Source organism: Pseudopipra pipra, chromosome 3, assembly GCF_036250125.1.
Source record: "Pseudopipra pipra isolate bDixPip1 chromosome 3, bDixPip1.hap1, whole genome shotgun sequence".
Classification (NCBI taxonomy): domain Eukaryota; kingdom Metazoa; phylum Chordata; class Aves; order Passeriformes; family Pipridae; genus Pseudopipra; species Pseudopipra pipra.
Genome location: NC_087551.1, coordinates 52387430 through 52405036, shown reverse-complemented (window position 1 = coordinate 52405036; position 17607 = coordinate 52387430). Strand labels below are relative to the sequence as shown.

The following is a 17607-nucleotide window of genomic DNA, read 5'->3' as shown; positions in this document are numbered from 1 at the left end:
TCCTGGGACGGTGCCCAGTTGCAATCACAGCAGTGTTATAGCAGTTCCTTCCTGTCCCTTTGATGTAGCATTTGCTTTTTAAATTCCTGCTGCTTTCACTCATTTTTCTCAGTCGCTTTTTGGCTTGATTTCTGAAGGTACTGGGGCTCTTTCAGGGACAAAGCTTTAATAGGGAGTGCATTTTTCTCCCACCTCACTTTTTGCTAATTCATCATATTAGAGCTTCAGCAATTTACTAGCTCCAACAAACTCTAGAAGCACTGCAAGGACTACATCAAATGCAGCATCCACTATATAATACTTAGGAGAAGTCAGCTTTAATAACCAAGAAACTGTTTATTTCCCAGCTTCTCTCCTTATTCCCTCTAATTACTGCAGGGGCTTAAGGAGTTTAGGACTCTGGAGGAGGCACTTGGTGCCTTGCAGGATGAAGCTATTAAATGTCAATTGCCTTTCAGCAAATATTGTAAGAACACCACTATTAGCAAAACTGAAGGGACTCCCATGTATTCACTTTCATGGTCCAAGAAGACTAAGGTGCAGATGGCAAATCTGACACCAACACCAAACCTAAATAAGTTATAAACCATTTTGATTTAGACTGCCCAGTGTGCTCTATATAATCAAAAAGTTTGTTTTTACAATTTTTATCATAAAGTTGGCAGAGGTTGTATAGCTCAACACACGATTTTCAAGGGCAAAGCATGTCAGAGCACACTGGCATTTTTCTCTGTATACAGGAGGAGGAGGAGGATATAAAACCCAAACTGAAGGAACAAGCTGTTGAATCTAGTATTTTTTTCCTAAAGTTAGTGTGGCTAAAATCTAGCAAAATGTGTACTCCAGGTATACCTGGGAGCTCAGGATTTCACAAACAAATTGAAATCTACTCTAAATTAATAGTGGAATTGAAGAAAAACTGTAAATATTGTTGTTTAAAAGATTCAGCACACTTACTGTTCTTTACTTGAGCAGTGTTACCTCTGCACTCTTGGTTAAACGTTTACCTTAATGTTTTTAAAACAGAAACAACCCTCATTTCCTTACAACACATCCTACAAAGAATGAAGGTCACAGTCCTACTCCAATGAAGTCTAGTATGAGAAAGATCGAAGTTCATTTTAGGAACTGTCAGACAAGTTTTGCCCTCAGTTAGGTCCAATGGACTTCTGTGGGTGTAAGAGGGTGGCATGAGAAGCAGAATTACTCTGTTGTCCTTTCCTACTCATGCTGTGCCATTCATCACAGCATCTGAGCACTTTCCCAAATTAAGACTAAACAAAGAAGACTAATGTCTGTCATGTGAAATTTTCTCTCCATTCCTGCCCCACAGAGAAAAGGTTTGTGAATGCTTTGTAGGAGGGATGCTGTGATATTTACATAAACAAAAAGGTAAATGCATACTATAAAAAAAGGAAAAAAACCCAGACATGCTTATTTACTGCCTGTTGGAAAAGAAAAGCTTACATAAATGAGCTTTATAATAGAATTGGAAAGGCTTCTAGTTTGTTGACATACTGTTTTTTGAAACAGATTTTCAAATCTCAGACCCATTTTTCCTTCACTATAAGCTTTCAGTAATGAACACTGGGGTCAAGACTGGAAGGTTAACAGTGTGGACTTAACAGTGGAAAGTGTCATTATTATACACTGAAGAGAAAAAAATAAATGTGAAGAACATCTAACAATTTGAAATTTACGGTGATGGTGTTTGTATTTTTTCCAGTAAATTACAAAAGATAATCAGTAATCCATAGGACAGGGAAACTCTGGAACATCAGCTCATGTTGAGGGCCACCAATATCAATGCAGATACAAATCCCATCTGTTGCAATTCAAGCCATCCATCCCAATTCTTAGATTTATATATCTTCAGGTCCAAAACTTCTGCTGATGTTTATTAATCCTGTGTTAACTAATCCTGTGATTTCAATGTCTCTATGAATCTATTGACTGATACGGTGCTTGCACAGAGTTTGGTTTGTAGGCAAAAATTTTTTGGGTAGAAGGGCCAACATCCCACAATAAGGAGAAGACAATGCAGAGACCAGAAGGACATACTCCAGGCCAATGCACAGTACCACATCAGACATACATAATCTTACTGCTGCACTAAACATGGAGAATGCTGGAACACTTAACACAGGTTAACATCTGATTACTACTGAAATGGCATTGTCTTTCCTAGTCAGAAAGCAGCGATGTTACAAAGTTCCTAGAGTGAAATAAAACAGCCTTTTCTCCAGGTATGCACTCTGCACTCGGCCTGGTTTTGGTGATAATGCTAACCACTGAACTCATAAGTGCTGGATATCCTGACTTCAGTAATTACAGCTCTTTCTGCATAAGATAAACATGGACATGCACAACTGTCTGTCCTGATGGTCTGTGCTGGCAGCTCCTTTACACAGAAATGTTAAGCTCTCTGCCATCAACAAACTTGGGCCCTCACCTTTTTTCGTCTCCTTTTTTTCCTTCTCATCAGCAAAATTTTCCCACTCCCAAAAATTGCATTTCTTGTGTGTTGATCATGTTGTTATTCTCTTAAATTGGATGTTCTCAACCCTTGCCTTTTTATTTACTTTGAAACACAAACTTCATTTCCAATTACAACACAATAGTTCTATGGCAAAACCCAAGGGAACTCCCAGTGGGTAAGGAATGAAATACCAGATTTACTTTACTTTCCACACATAATTTTTAAAGGAATCACATCCAATATGTAATTGGTTTAACTGTCAGGATTTTCTGATATTCTCCTATATTTAGACTTCATTCCTGGAACTCAAGGTCAGATTGGGTGGGGCTCTGAGCAACCTAGTCTACTGGAAGTTGTCTCTGCCCATGGTAGGAGTTGGAACTACGTGATCTTTAGGGTCCCTTATAGCTCATGATTCTATGATTTGACTCACAGCAAACTGATAGATGGGCCAGGGCTTAAGTGCTTTGGTAATTAAATTAACTTCCTTGCCACTTTCTGTATGCACAAGCAGGTTACCTGGTGATGCAGAGAGTCTTACAAATGATAGTATAGCTGTCAGCATCACCAGAAAAGTCAGACACCTTTCCTTATACTAAGTTTCACAATAGGATATGGTCTAACAGCCTCTAAGAGATGCTATTGAAGAAATCACTTCCCAGCCTGGTCAGAGCTGGCGATATGGGGTTTGTCACTAAACAGATGAGGTCTGGAAGGCGCAGTTTCCCATATGAGGAGATCTCAGACACAAAAGCAGACCAATAAATCAGTTTGCCCAATCCCAAGGAACTGAACATCTTCATCTACTCAGTTGTGAAGCAGAACTGAATTTGGTGACTGACTTCCAGAGTGAGCTTGTGTAACTGAAAGGACAACTTTATCCAAGACCTAAATTTATAAAGGGCTATTAAAAGAATGGTTGCTTGAGTAATTTTTTTAATTAAAATATTTTCATAGAAAGCCCAGAGCATCAAAGGGATTGTGTGTCTGTGCATGCACATGCAATACCATTTGTATTATTTTCTCCTATAGTCAGTGATTATGTGTGCCTCTTAAAGGCTGCTACTGCATGTAACACTGCAACAAACAGAGCAAAAATAATTTTTAAAATACATAGGCAATGCTCATAGTCCTCTCTTCTTACTATTGGCAATATCACAAATTCACTATTAAGAGAAAAAAGATTATATTATTGTTTTATTTTTTTGGGTTTTTTTTTTAAGGTCGTATATCCAAGGCACCTCTCTTGGATTATCCATTAGGGATTTATACGAAAAAGAAATGTTTTCATATTACTGACTACAGGATCTAAATGTCCTGTGAATTTCATGCTGATCTAAACTAACATAGCACTACTGTTCAATTAATTCTCTTAAATTTGGAGAAGTTGTCTTTTTAATTTATAGCCTTAGAATTGAGCTCAAACTGGGACCATGATTTTTATGAAATGGTAAGTGAATTAGGTTAGTTTAAGATGTTTCTAGCAGCTCAGCATTAAAGAAACTCATGAGAAGACCACTCCTTTTCCCTGCCTTTTCTCTAAAAATGAGAGGCTTTGGGATGTCTCTGGTTTTTGAGCCAAAATAATAAATAATTTCTGAAATTTGATTATAAAGTTGGCAACTTTATCTATCTGCCTCTGACAACACATCAGCCATGAGAAATACCTGGATCTTATAAGTAACAGTTGGTCAGTATAAAAGAGAACCTACAGTTCAACGTGCTTTGATGTTATTTCATTTTATGTCCTTTGATTTGATTCATAAAGTGGTGGTTAGGAATTCTTTGTAGTGTTCCTCAGCATGACTAAATTTCCAGATGCTTTCCCTCCACTATAGCTCTGATTATATCTTGGGAACAAGCCTTTTTCGTTAGAAGGTGCCAATTTTAAACATTCATTTTTCAGGCTAAATTTGCTGTTCAGGTTCTAGTCTGTTGACTTCTGGATGGTGACAAGAATTGAAGTGCTCTCAAAAAAAAATTATATCATTCTCAAAAAGGCTCTGTTTCCTCTTGTTTCTTGTGTCCAAAGTATTTTACTGGGCAATATCAGCTACATGACATTTTTTGAGTTATTAGATTCAGAGAGATCTAGCAAACAAGTGATTGATCCAAAAAAGCTTGATTTTTCACTGCAAACAGTGGTGTTATCTAGCGTGTTTATAGTTCTGTCTTCTAAGTTTTGAGTCAAACTAGATTTGAAAAGATGATGCGTTTCATCGGGAGGAGGAAAAAGAAACTTGGTGAGCAGATTTTGGTTTCATAGAAATACAAATTTCTCAGTGATTATCAATTATCTTATTATAGAAGACATAGTGAAATCTAATTTATCACACTATCTTTCTAGAATGTGGTAAATGAAATAGAGTTTCTCAGTATTTACAGCAATATGGCCTAGATTAGGTTCAAGTCAACAATTTCAAAAAGGAGAGAAGGTTTTGGCTGATTTCATTTTAGGAATTCACAGTGATTCTTGTTGGGAAAAAAAAAAAGAGTGTAAGTTCACATTTCTCTGTACAATATTATTGGGTCATGTTTCTGAATTAGATTCATCAAACTGCACAATACTAAACAACTGACAAAATAGCAAGCTCTTTCCCCCTTTTTTAATGAGTTGAAGGCATATATGTTAGAAAATAAAGATGAAGTCTTACTTGAGAGAAATGACACGTGAATTCAAAACAAGACTGACAGAAGAAGATGATAAATACAGGAAATTTTTTGAGGGAGGGGGGCTAAAAATGAAATAATGTGCTGATGTGGTTGTCTGGGTATAACTTTGGAATTGCTTTATCATGTTCAGATAAATATATACTAGTCTAAAAGTCTTTAAATAAATAAACTCTAATCCAGGAGTCTACTTAGGGAAGTGAGTTTTGACAGGTACATAATACCCATATATGAAAGTAACCATATGCAGCCTGTTAGCTTCCAGTCAGGTGTTCAGCTCATTAAAACATGATGCCTAGTTGAGTGACAAATTTAGGGGTCTTCTTCTAATTTGGATTGATGTAATTACAGCATGCTCAAATGTAAATGCTTTCAGTTGTGCAAGTAAGGTAACTACCTTTCTCCTTTACCCTCTAAATGAACTATAAGTTTGGGGCATGAAATAGTCTTAAAAAAAAAAAAGTCTAAAAGCATAGGAGCCAATCTCAATGCTGCTCTTGTTACAGTTGTCACTGCTTAGCAGAAGTCGCTGAATGTGGCTGTTATGTCTTCACTTCAGGACTTTGGATACATTAAATATGATACATAGCTGAAATAATGGACCACCACCTCCTCTTGTTAGTGAAAGTGCAGTTCCCAGTCTTCCAAATTGAGTCATAAAGCCAGAGGTCAGTAAGATTGCAAGGGTAATAACAGAAACAAAAAGCGAAACAAGTCCAAATGGAGCTATAAAAGAGCCATTTTGTACAAACCAGCATATTTTCAAATTACTGCTTTACAAATCACTGGATTTACACCCATTTGCTATTTTTCATCTGCTGCAAATCTCTAAAAGCATCAGTGATGCTGTTGGTCTAAACGTCAGGTATCTTACAGCAGTGATGCTGGGAGAGGAAAGCTTGCTATAAGTCTGCTTCTCAGCTTGGGGTTGTCACAGAAAATGACTCTAAGGGAAAAGGAAAGGGAACACATCCTACATATCCTAACATCTGCAATCGAGAAAAGAAGCTAAATTGGGGAAAAGCAGGCTATATAAGAGTATTCAGAATTTATGCTGATTTTGAGCTGAGTGTAGCAACACTGAACAGGGATGTTTTCAAAAGATTCTAGATGGTGTCTAATAGTAAAGATTGAGAACCACCATCCTCTGATCACTATTCTCTCTATATATCTCTCACAGGTCAACACCATTCTATTATTCTGTGAGAAGGACATTGAGGTAAAAGATGTCCTGATTTCTCAGCATTTGGATAAACCATTTGGAGACTAAAGGCTAAATTTATCATGCAGGAAAATCCATCAGGGAAACTGTCGCTTGATTTTCAGGAGAATATTTCAGAAGTTAGGAAATTGCCACTAAATTTCCAGTACCCTGCAGAAGACTTTAATTTAAACAACAACAACAACAAACAAAACAAAAACCCCAAATAAAAACAAACAAACAAACAAAGACAAAAAACCTCCAACCCCCCTGTTATTTTAGTGGAGGTTTGACAAAAACTGTTTTGTATTGGCTTTACTGCCAGTTATTCTCAGTCAAAGCAAAAAGAAGTAAAAAGTGAGTAAGGAGGAACAACAATCGAAAAAATACAGGTCCAAGATTTTTTTTGGCAGACAACTGCTTTTAAAAGCCACAGTGTTTGCACATGGTATATTCCTTCGGGGGAGAGGGATTAAATTTATTGAAATATTCTCTCTCAAATAGGTAGAAAACATATTTCTGTTCTATCTGTGACCTCTCATAAGGTCAAATCTGTGTCTTTTTACAAAGCCTGTTGTTGGCTTGCTAACTTGTGAGTTGTATCTAAAGGTGATGAAGTCATTGGTCTGTAAGTTCTGATGGAGTTTGTTTTCATAACATTTATTAGAAGGTTATTTTCAAATAGAAAGCATTACATTACTTTTTTATTATGCAAATCTAAGGTTTTCTGACCAGGACAGTATCCAGTTCATTGTTCTTGCATCACACACAAATGTTGACATGACACTATTTTTCAAATATTCAGACAAGTGATCAGATACAGCCAAAAGCAATTAGTTAAGAAAATTATACAAGAACAGCTTCAAATTTTCTTATAGTGGGCAGACTAATTAAGCCCTTACAGTACGTTTTGCGGCCACTTGTTCTGATTTTGTAAAAACGCTCAAATCACTTTTGTCACTCTTTATTGACAAGTTCTTTAAACACACTAAATTATCTGAAAGTATTTGTAGAATTGCTTACCAGACAGAGAATTAAGTTCATATTACCATTTATTATTGGCTTGAAGAGGGGATACCACAAAAGAATATGTTACAGAATACTTGAGTCATCATTCACAAGGACAATTCAGTGACATTTGCATATTCTCTTGGTTACATCTGCTAGCATTACTTACCTAAGTTGCCTTGCGTGGACTCTCCGTGGCTGTGTACCACTATACCTCAAAAAGTTTCAGCTTTACATCACAAAGAGGAAAAAGCAAGAACCAACCAGAGAACAGTGTCTACATGGTCGTCTATGTGCAAATAAAAATATCGTTAGAAAGACCAGGCATATTCTAAAGGGAAGTGTCTTCGTAAATACTGAGTAATCTATTGTGTTGAATCATATAATTAAATTATTTCCCCCTACATGAAGGGCCCCAGATGACCTTGATAGGATTCTTCAATAGGCAGGTAGAGCACAGTGGCCTGGCACCGGAGAGGGAGAGCTCTGCCTCCATCTCTCGGTGAATGAGAGGAAGGGCAGCCAGAAAAGACTTTTTCATCTGGAATCCTCATTGATCCAAAAGCCAGATGAACAGATGCTTCAATGGGGAGGACAGCTGTGCTGTGACAGACAGGGGAGCATGGGTAGAGATTCATTCATGTAAGCCTGTCTTCCAGGGTTTTCCCAACCACTAGTCATGGGACCCACCATAATCGCAACTAGAGGTTGTGGTGTCGATTCAAGAAGAGAAGAAGAAGGTGTCTAGTTTGCTGTAAGGAATCTTTTCAAATTACTATCAGATGCTGATTTCTAGCCATTAAAACCCATATGACTTTGACAGGATTCTTCAATATGCAGTGACAAAGAGGCAATCAAGGACAGAGAAATTGCCTCTGCAGTGCAAAATGCCTTTGCAGTGAGATATGGCATTTACTGCTGAAGCTAACAAGGCTGGCAGCAGAAGGACCAGAGCTGAATCGTTTTTGCGGTGCTAAGGGGTGCAGCTACAGATTACAGGCACAGAACACTTCCTAGCTGCCTGGAACTGAGGCTACCCCATGTGTCTGGAGATGGTGGGAACACACAAACCTCTGGAACCAGCCTGTGACTGGCACCAGACCCAGGCAGGAAAGTTGCCTCTCTGATGCTGGTAGGCTCCAGGCTGAGTTAATAAACTCGTGCCAAACCTAGAGGAATGAATGAGAGGGCGACACACCACCCATAGCACAGGAAGCTGCTCACCCTGCTCCATCAGCTGTATAATAAAATCTCTGAGGCTGAGAGCTGTAAAACCTCCCTTACAGGGTTCTGAGGAAAGGGAAGGTCTCAGCCACAAATCAGACCCTCACCACCTTATCGCCAGTTGCATAGCATAGGTAGAAATATACAGGATTAAAGCCACATGAATTTCAAAAGCTACATGTTAAACCACTACTAAAGATATACCACTACCCTTTATTTCTATAACACAAATCACTGTTATGGTTTTTCATGGGGTTTTTTCCCTTGAAAAAAGTTCTTGTTTGTTCTTTCAGAAACTTCAGGTGGTCACCTATATGTGCTTTCAATCCCAAATCTTGTTGCCACTACCAACTCTGGCAGAGGACTTACATACATTTCAAAAATAACAATTAAAAGAAATGGGCTCATTTAATTCATTTCTTCACATTATACTGAACACATTGCTTGTACTGACAATAGAGAACAGATACTACCCAGACTCTTCCATGAAATAAAATACCCAGTTGTATTGCAACACATCTACCTTGTTCTATATTTACTTAAAATTCTCCACCTGAAATATTTGCCTATTTTAAAAGGTGGTATTCACCTACATTCTCTTGTTTCAAATGCTTGGAGGTTTTAAGTCAAATCATACCATTCTGAATTTCAACAATGTAAACTCCTATAGCTACTGCTGTGTTATGAGGTGGAGGAGGTTTGGGGCTTTTTTACCTGCTATCATTTGCACTCTGACCTTGAGCTTCAGCTTAATTAAGATCTTCATGGAAACATGAAGTAGACAAACTAAGTAGAAACAATATATAAAACACAAGTCTTTGTGATTTCATTTTAACTTCAGCAAACTATATGAGATTATAAACTAAGTAAAACAGAATAAAAATTACAAACTTCTACTTGAGAAAGTAATCAAGTATGTGCTATTCTTATACAACTTCTTAAGGATGGTATTATTATGAAATCTATATATAATTCTCATGTACTGAGAACAAGCAAGTGTTTAAAGTCTTAAAACTTTACTAATTATTTACTGAGACAGAACAAAGTTTTAGGGAAAGGCCATTATGATATATCCCATGACATTTGAGGGTAGGGATGATATCAGGGATGTCATCATTGGAAAGAAACATTAAAGAGTTTCTGGATCGGCAAGATAAGTAAAAATTAGTATTTCATTTTTGAACCTTAATCTTGATAATTTATTATGAATTTATCAGGATTCATAACCTTGGGATTATCAATCACTAGAAACAGACGTGTTCCAAATACTTCTTGTCACCCAAATGTCATTTCTTGGGAGATATAAGTAGTTTTATGACTACTGGTCTTGAAAACTTACTTACCATCTATTGGTCCTTTCAGTTCCATTCAACTTAAGGACCAGAAATGTTTTGTTGCAGAGTGCTCAGATCACCTGGTTACTGAAGCAAATCTCCATCTTTTGCTTCTGTTCAATGAATCATTTTAAAATCTATTCACTAGCTGCTAAAGAAAGGGAGTGAAATATATTTAGCTCTAGAAATAGTGCTAGGAATCTTTGCCTAGCTTGTGATAGAAGAACATATTTGTTGAAATGGTAAAATGATAATTTCCTACTGAGCTAGGATCAAGAGACCATCAGGGCAGCTCAAGCCCATGGGAAGCTATCTCAAGCACAAGAGCTATAGTTCAGTGTGGTTTTGCCAGTTTAGTGGCAGTGACATTTTTCTTCTGAGTCAACAGACGTTTGGGTTTTGGTGGCTGTAGCCTTTGAAACACTGATTGCTCAGCCAAAGTTAACAGAAACAGCTGCAAAACAAGATGTCATTATCTCTGGGTCTTGCTCTGAGTAAGCTACAAGAGCACTGCCATCTGTAAAGAGCAGTTCTTTAATAAGGGGACTTCTGAAGCCTTTGTTTCTGCATGTAAACAAGCCAAATTATAAATGTCACTTGGGGAAATCTGAAAATGGACTCTCAGAAATAAACTCTGTGTTTGTTTGATTTGCTGCTACTGCAAAACCGAATGTCTCTAACACGGAGATGCTGTAGCTCTATTCATATTTTGCAAGACAGCTTTTCATCCAAACAGCCAACTGAAGATGATTGCTTCTTCAACTCATTTGTTCTGGGACAAAGAAAAAGAGTTGTGGGGTTGGTGGTTGTTCAAGGCTTTTTAAATTTTCATGGTTTTCTGTATAGCAGCATAGAAAAGTCTATTTAATTCTTTAAATCCTTCTTAATAGTGTCAAATAACATTAGACACTCTAGTAGTTATAAAAGGTCACGACTGTAAAAGAAAAGAACCATGGTATTGCACAGATATAGCTAAGAAAGATTCAAATCAGTATTTTGCACGAAGTAGACTTTCAATATACAGTCATCTCTGTAACTGTGGCACATTTTTATGACCATATCCTAGTTGACACTACAAATGCAAGTGTCTTTAAAGTGTTACAATATTGCTGCTTACAGAGAAAATATATGTATGTGATCTGTGTTTCAAACACATTTTAAATGTTTCATTTTGTATAACATTGAAGCCATGCTTGTGCCACAAAAGATCATGAGTTTCTGATCAATGTTACATCTTTAGCTACTGAATTCTTTTATATATAGCCTTTGACTTATGTTGAAGATAGGCAGAGAATACTATTAACCAACTGTAATGTTGAAGAGTTCATGACCATGACAAGTTTTAAAGGCCTTGATTTCTATAGGCAGAATATGAAGTTGACTGAAATTATACAGTCGACCAACAATTATGCAGACTTAATACTGGAAAATAAGGAACCTAATTCCATGTCCATTAAATTCAATAGGAATCCAGACATTTAAGATCACAATATTGAAGTAAAATGATTTCATTAGATTTATATGGACTCTTTGTACCTTCTCACGTACATGGTGTTCTAGACTTTCACAAGCCTTTTTATAATACATCTTTTATCAATAGACAGTGACAATTCATTGGAAAAACAATGACAACAGGCTTTAATAAAAAATAAACAATTAATGCATGGTAATAAGGAAACCATTTGGGTTAAGAAATGCAAAGAAGCATGGAACAAGACACATAAACCTGGGAAAGAGGATAGAAAGGCCTGGAAGAAAAAGCCATTGAAAGCACTTGCAGGGCTCTAAAATAGGCACAAGGATTAGGCAGCAGCCAGAACAGAGCAGCTGAACAGCTATTGAAAGGAAGTGGATTTATAAACAGGAGTTCAAGCAACAACAAGTAATGACTTCAGTGCAGGAAACTATGGTAAATAGGAATGGCTGGGCTTGCTCAGAGCTGTGAGAAATATTAACGAAGTCAGAAAAAGATGAAGAATTTTATTAATGTAAGCATTTTAAGCATAGCTTTTTCAAACTTATAAAATTTGGGGGTTTTTCTGATATATGGATAAAATTATTTTCTTTCAATCCTACCCATTACTTAGTCTCCCTTTTAGGTTGAACATCTGCATATACTCTCTGTGTAGCTACTCAATCTGTAGAAGACCTTTGCTTTTATTTGTTTCATAGCTTTTGTCAGACTAAAACTGTCTTCATATTAAGCAGGTACGAAGGCTCACTGTCTTCAATATGAAGTCAATATACTTCAACATATGAGCTTAAAGTTAAACAAGTCTTAAGATTATTTCCTAAGTATGGAGGCTTTTCCTAACTGGGGCCTTAGGATAGAACTGGTGCTCTTTAAAGCAGTAGAAAAATACCCAAGTAATATTTGAAGCATTGCAATTAACAAATAAAAACACTGTTAACGCTTCACAGACACATTTTATCTTTTATCATACTCCTTTGAGTACTATTTCTAAGAATTGGAAATGTAAGCTAGATTTCCACAAAGACTTCCAAATTGCCATGCCAATAACCTTTGGTATCAAGTAGAATTGTGTCTTTCAGTTCTCAGACTCTCCAGGAGGATCAAGATAAGAAGAAAAGAAAAGTCATGGTTTTATGAGGAGAGACTTTCAGGGAGGTAACACTGACTTTGGTCCTTGTGATTCAGAATTGGAAGCTTCTATCCCAGAAGACAAAAAGCCACACAATCATGGCTGTTACTGCTGTGCTGTTGAATTAAATTTTGAATAAAAACTCCCAGGAGCTGGGATTGTTTTGATGTGCCTATGCTCTTACAGCTCTCATGCAAGATAGCCCTTCTAGGCTGCTTTCAATCATTTTAATTTCAGCCCAAGCCATATGTGTGATTCTGGCTTTAGTTTTTGTAACACTCCACGTTGGGCTCTAGGTGGGATACACAGTTGTGTTTACCACTTCTTCAAAGAGAATACCGATTGTTGGCAAGCCACAGGACCACCTTAATTCAACCTTGTGCCTTTTTGTACCATCTTGCCAGTCTGTTTTAGTGGAGTGGTAAATGCAGTAATGTGTTCTCTCTTGAGACATTAACATTTCTGGATTCATGGCATGATTTGACAGGATCCAGATGCCAAATACGTATTTTTCCAATGCTGTTGCCTTGAGGCATATCAGGCTCCAGATTTTTAAGTTGCAGTAGGGAAGCTAAATAACGTTCGCTATTGAGCCAAAATTTGGCAACTGGAGTCTGAAAAGATGGGAAAACCTAACTGGCAAGACCTGGAGGGATTCAGGATTCAGAGCCAGATTTTCAGAGCATCCTGATCTTGATTTTCACAGTAGTCACCAACAGATCTGTGCAGATGCACCCTGGTTCTTCATCTAGGCATCGTGCTTCAAGTGCCCAACATTAAAAAGTTACTTGGCCACTAAATCTCTGCCTCTCCCTCGGCTGCACGAGGAGAATGAAGAGTTGGATACTGGTTCATACACTTTCTTTTTTTTTTTTTTTAATCCATTTGGATATATCGATGTGGGGACCAGAATTAAAACAAGGCAGGAGCCCAGCACCGCTAGCCTTTCACTTCTTACCACCTCGGCGTATGGCTCCCGCCGTCTCAAACTCCCAGCCCAGGAGCGCGGATGCTGCCTCTCCGCCGGCCGGCGCGCCCCGGCCCCACCGCCTCCGGAGACCCCCCCGCCCATGACTGCCGGGGAAGTCTCGCTCGCTATTGCTATTCGCTGCGAACTGCGGTAAAGCCCGGCCGAGCATCCTCGGGGCGGGCAGGCGAGCGAGCGAGCGCCGGTGCCGAGCCGGGGCGGGCCGTGACTCCCCCGCCGGGGCCGAGCGGGGGAACTCCCGCCGCCGCCGGGCTCCGCCGCCGCTGGCAGGGCGCATGTGCGGGGGCTCCTGCTCCTGCCTCCGCGCCGCTCCTCGCACCCTCCCGCCTTCCCTCTCCCTCCCTCCCTCCCTTCCTCCCTCCCTGCCTGCTGCCTCCCCGCCTGCCTGCCGCCGCCTCCCTCCCTCTCCCCGCCGGCTGGGTGCTGAAGTTGGGCGGATGGCAGCGAACCAGCTGCGCTAGGGACGAGCCGCACTAGTCCTTCCCGGGATCGCTCAGCGCCAACTGCACGCAGCCAGGCGGGGGTGGGTAAGGCGCTCCGCGCTTATTTCAGCCTGTACCGTGATAAACGGCATCAAAATGTCTGCTTTATAGTGATGCTAAGGGTGTGTATGTGGGGAAAAAACTATATCGACCGGGGGTGGAGGGGGAGGGGAAGAGAAAGGGGGTAGGCGAGAGGATGGATGGATGGATGGATGGATGGACGGATGGACGGATGGATGGATGGATGGATGGATGACGGTGGAGTTCAACAGAAAATGCATTTAGCAGGGGGACTGGCTTCGTGTCAGCATGCGTGTGTAACAAGGGGCGGTTGCGGCGCCGAGACTGCAAGGTGGGGTGTGAGTGTGTGTGTCCTGCCCGCGATGCACAAAGGGGTGGGGAGAGGTACCGCTGGGCTCTGCCCGCGCCTCCTATCTCCGTCGCGCCACGGTTTGCGTTGGGGGTGCCGCGGCTCTGCCGGGCGATGCCGCGGGGCATCCGCCGCGCCGGGCGATGCTGCCCACCCCGGGGAGGGGGAGGGACTGGGCCGCCCCCGGGGAAGCCGGGGGCACGGGCGGGCGGTGTGACAGCCGCCAGCTCGGAGGCGAGGCAGCGCTCCTGCTGCCTTTCCTCTTGACCTTCCCCTCCTTATAACGTGGGTCGGCTTGGCACGGAGGGAGGCGGTGTAATTATTATTATTATCGTCGTTGTTGTATTTCAATCCGAGGAACCGGCGGAAGGTGAGAGTGAACAAGCGAGTCGTTGCTTTAAGATCAGGAGTTGCTTTCCCATCCCTCCTTCCGCCGGCCCCCTTTCTCGGCTGCTCCCCCGGGCCGGGCCGGACGGGGGCCGGGGGGCCCCCGCGGGCATCGGCCGCGCCGCCCTGCGCGGCGCCGGGCGGCACCCAGCCTCCCCCGCCCGCCGAACCCTGCGGCACCGCCATCCCTCTGCCCTGGCCTCCTTCCCGCCCCTCCCTTGCATATGTCGCGGGAGGCGGGCGGGGGGCCCCAGGAGGAGCAGGTGGCCGGGCGCGGCCGGCGGGGCAGGGAATGCTCCCGGTACCCCGGCGCCGAGCAGCGCGGGACAGTGCGGGTGCGGCCACACGGCCCCGAGCGGCGCGGGGCTTCCCTGCGCTGCCCGGGGAAACACCCGCTACCGCGGCTCCCGGTGCGGCGGGAGATGCGGTACCACTGCCCAGCGCCCGAGACCCGCCTTGTGCTGCTCCTGCGGGTCTGCGCCTCTCCTCGGGGTGAAACCGCCCGCAATTAAGAAAGCCGAGGTTGTCTCGCTTACTCGGCTGTCAACCAATTCATCGCTACCTCCTCTCGTTGGTTTAGAAGGAAACCTTACTCGCGCTGTCAGGGCTTAGAACCGACAGGGCAGAGGTAAAATGTATGGTTGTCAGTATTTGGCTTCTTCGTTTCTGCGTCTGGATTTTCACCAACGTGTGTCATAGGTTTGCGGACAGATGGTTTTGCAAAATGGATGAAATCTGAAATACCCTGCTAGGTAAATGTAAGTTACATATTGTCTGGCAATCCTGGTAACAGGTGAAAAATAGCTTTCTACAAATGTAATATTTGTGCATTGCAATTGTGGGGAGTTCTATAATAGAAGTTGATTCTTTATCACATCAGTGAACGTTAGTCTCATCATTCTTACATAAATTACTGGAGAATTTTCCTGTAGCACAAGCCATTTAGCCAAACAAACTATTTAACCTTTGTAGAGAAACAGTGTTGCACACTGTTATCACTGTTATCAAATACGTATTTTTATTTGAGTTCATACCCAGAAAAAGTGAAGTCCTAATAAAAGATACATGAGCCCCACCCCAGTAAGTTTATGGCCTGAGACGTGAATGCTGTGATACACACAAGTACTTGCCTCCCTGAAATAATGTGAGCATTAAAGCATTTAAATGCCTTTCTCCATCAGGTCCTCAGATCCTTTTAAGTAGCCAAAATAAGAACATAATTTGATTAAAAGCATGCGATCAAATAAATTGCTATAGTGAGTTGAACATCTAGTCCAATATCCTGGCTCTGACTACAGTCATTAGCAGTTGCTGAAGGGAGAAAAACGTAAGAAGCAGGATTTGCATACAATGATCTTTTCCTGGTATACTCTTTCGGATATTCTTTTCAAGAACCTGCTGCCTTAGCTTTTGTATGTGACAAGCAGTACGTACTCTGTCTGTATAAGGTGCTAGGAGTGTCCTCTCACACCAGAGCAGGCACAGCACTGACAGATCAAGTCCCTTCATTTTACCTAACACCAAGTTGAGAGGTCTGCCTAGGGATGTAAACCTATATTCAGCCCTGGGTCCTTATGTTGAAATCTACAGATAAGAATAGTCATTCTTTTTCTTGTTATGCAACATGGACACTTATGCACAAAGAATTGCCCTGAACCCATGAACTCATTTCGAGAAGGCTACTGAAAAGCTGTCTGCTGAAAAATAACTCCCTGCACTATTGATTTGAATTGAAATCTGACTGACAGCTTGGTGAAAAATTCCCTATTCCAATCAAGTTTTCTACCTACCTTGAAAAAAAGATGAAATGTTTTATTCTTAACTGCAATTCTTCTTTTTTAATAAGTATACCACATGCAAGCTATAAGTCAAGGGACATATAGCTGTGAACTCTGTACATTTGAATTAGCATCACTTCTAATTTTTTTGTGTAATGTTCATTGTAAGGATGTGCATATTGAACAACATGTATAGTTTCAAAAGTAAAGTTTAAATGTCCCATAAAATCTAACTGATTTGTAAGGAGCTGTGACGCAAGATCTTCTCCCCACGAGTACTCCTGAATTCCAATCCTGCTTGAAGAGGTATTAATCAGACCAACATTGCAGAAAACTTCCCTGATCTTACTGGTAGCCCCACTTTGGTTTCCTCACAAGAATAAAAGAGGAATAACAGACCAGAGAACTACAAAAGCATAACCCGAACACAAAGATCCAGAAGTTCTCACAGTTTGAAATCAGCAGCAGACACAACCTGGAGCAATACAGTCCACAGCAGAACATGATTAAGTGGAGAAGGGTAGAAACCCACAAGTTGTGAAATTCTTCACAAAAAATAAAAGGCTGGAAACCTCAGATGCATTAATCCTCATCTCCTGAAAGACTAAAAGAAGAAGCTGAGTGGTACTGTTATGGGAACAGGGTAGGAGGAATGTCAGCCAATTTCGGACTTTAGCCGGTCTCAAACTAAATGTGAGAATGATTTTCCACTTTTTAAGTGGTATATATGTGTGTGTGAATATATATATGGCGAACTAGGTATATATATATATATATGGTATATATGGTATATACATTTTTCTTCACTAAAAATACATTATCTTAAATAAATTTTACAATCCTAGTACCTTTAAATAGCACTTTCTTACTTATATGCTTTATATGCATGCCTTTAAGTATGAAACATATGGAGATTCTTATGAATACGCCAGAAGTGTTCTAAGTGAAATGATATTAGCTCTCACAGAGATGTTTATCACAGTTCCGTTAGCACCCTCCTGATCATGTCTTCATGATGTCAGGGATATGTTTTGCATTTGCACCTAGGTTTCAGCTTTTTTAATGAAAAATATTTCCCTACCA

The 17607-nt window shown here is 40.6% G+C and overlaps 1 protein-coding gene and 1 long non-coding RNA gene across 5 annotated transcripts in view; both read left to right on the top strand.

Moving 5' to 3' along the window:
• The window catches only part of LOC135411521 (uncharacterized), a 538599-nt gene that overhangs the window by 335323 nt on the left and 185669 nt on the right, over positions 1-17607 (top strand). The gene's annotated exons all lie outside the window — the stretch shown is intronic.
• RGS17 (regulator of G protein signaling 17) overlaps positions 13797-17607 on the top strand; it is a 73431-nt gene continuing 69620 nt past the window's right edge. The window contains exon 1 of one of the 4 annotated variants that reach the window (XM_064649188.1): positions 13797-14034. The gene's annotated coding sequence lies outside the window, so the exon portion shown is untranslated. The remainder of the gene's footprint in view (positions 14035-17607) is intronic. The other 3 variants (XM_064649187.1, XM_064649186.1, XM_064649185.1) reach the window with 3 other exon arrangements.